The following is a 2355-nucleotide window of genomic DNA, read 5'->3' on the forward strand; positions in this document are numbered from 1 at the left end:
TAAAAACATTAATTTTGATCATAATGATAAATGAAATAATAATAATAATATTTTTAATAGAAACAAAAATGGCTAAATAATAATAATAATAATAATAATAATAATAATAATAATATCTTTTAATAGCAATAATAATAATAATAATAATAATGATAAATAATACATAACAACAATGATAATAATAATAATAATAATTTACCATAAAAATGAATAATAATAAAAATAACAATAAGAATAATGATAATAATATTAATAGAAACAATAACAATGATAATAATATTAATAGAAACAATAATGATAATAATAATAATAATAATTATGATGATAATAATGATTAACTATGATTAATAAATAATAATAACAATAATGATAATAATAATAATGATAATAATAATAATGGTCACAATAATAATCACAAAATATTAAATGGTAATAAATATAATAATAGCAAGCATAAAAATATAATGGTAAAAATATACTGATAAAACAATAATAACAATAATAAGTAATATTGCTTCTAAATAGTGATAATAAGGATAATAATGAAAATGATGCCAATAATAATACATTACATTAATAATGATATAAAAATAATAACAATAATAATTTGACAAAAATAGTAAAGTAATAATACCCAACTAAGTAATGCTAATAATAAATACAGAGAAAAATGCATAACAATAAATTTAGTAAGGAAAACTATTACAACTGGTAATAAGGATAATAGCTAGAAGTAAAAAAAACAAATGAAAAATATTTTTCTCCTCTACTTTCTCTCTCTACTTCCTCGCTTGCTCTCTGCCTTTCTTTCTCATACATTCCCTCTCTCTCTATCCCTGTCCTTGCCCTCTCTCATGCACTTTTTTTCTTCTCTTTTTTAGTTCTACGTAAATAACATGGTCTATATGATACATCCTAAATTACAAGCACTCAATTATATGTGTTAGCTAAAGACTTGAATTATTACTGCAATCTGAAGCTAACCAACATCTGTACATAGCAAAATTCATAAACTCGGCAACCAAATTTTTACCAGAGCTTTTCTTTAAAAGTCTACGGGAATGTCTCAGAGGGATAGCTACCTTTGGCAATGCCGCGTTCTACAGTAGGTTCGGCCAAGGCTTGAAGATGTCTACGATCCACTATCTTGGTGATACTTGGTGAACTCTTGAGGCTGAAACGAGGGGGCTGTAGGGTGGGCTGTATGCTGACGATGCATCCTGAACATCGCAGATAGGGCAACAAATCCTTCCTGCTGCTGCAGGCTCACTACTGTTGAGTTTACTGCCAGGTTCATCATCTTGAATAATTCCATTCTCTGAATCTTGTCCAGAAGGGAGAGGTGAACAAGCACTACAGCGCCCCTCCCCCCTAAGTGAAGTGGATGCGTATTCTACCCATGAGCAACAGCCAAGAGAGTTCTTCATGTCGATGCTAGTTTTCCAGGCATTCTTGCTATATCCTCTATGTGCTGTTTGAATGCCATTTTGTTATCGCATGCATATTCCAGGTATTTTCTGGCAACTTTAGTCCTCGGAAGTTGATGAGAATTCGAAGGTGGAGTGGGGTGGACATGCTTTATGTCCTTCTAAATAAGCACTGAGTTAGGACTTGTAAAAGCAAATGCCATCTTCTCTTTTCTTTGCTCTAAAACCACAGCATGTTGTCCCAACTGTTCTGTTCATCTTGGACGGTAAAACCTGTTTGCTTCTGTCCTCCATGCTCATTACCCCTGTCCGAAAAGGTGATGTCTTCTTTCAAAAGCCATCTGCCTGTAGATAAGATGAAGGTCGCTATTACGTAGACATTTCCAGAGGAGAGGCCTCCTAGGACGCTACCTTATGTGGCACAACTGCCATGATTCTTTGTAGGGTTGATTTCTTGCCACTCAATACAGAGAAATATCTGGTCACAGAGGTAAATCTTGAAAAGCGTACGCCCAGCAGCTGCCTTTCCACACTGAGAGAGCGGAGTTACACCAACAGGGCTTTGTTCCAAACCTGATCGAAGGCACCCTCAATGGCAAAGTGCCATGACTAATAGTTCGACGCCTTACCTAAAACTTCGTTTCCAGGAAGAAGCCAGTTTAGGAGGTGGAGGTCTGCAGTGGAACAGATTTTTACTGAAGCAAAATTTTCTAGTGACACTCAAAGATCTGTTCTTTTAAAGTATCCTGTTATTAGAGCTCACGACAATGATTCTTTCAAGAATTTAGCTTTCACTGAGGGCAATACAACTGGATAATGATCGATATTTTCTAACTTTAACTTTTTCTTGTGCACAGGAATAACATTGGTTTGCTTCTATCCAGATCAGACCATTTCATATCTCTAAAACATTAGAGTCACGTTTGAA

This window comes from Penaeus vannamei, chromosome 32 (genome assembly GCF_042767895.1).
Source record: "Penaeus vannamei isolate JL-2024 chromosome 32, ASM4276789v1, whole genome shotgun sequence".
In the NCBI taxonomy this organism is placed as follows: domain Eukaryota; kingdom Metazoa; phylum Arthropoda; class Malacostraca; order Decapoda; family Penaeidae; genus Penaeus; species Penaeus vannamei.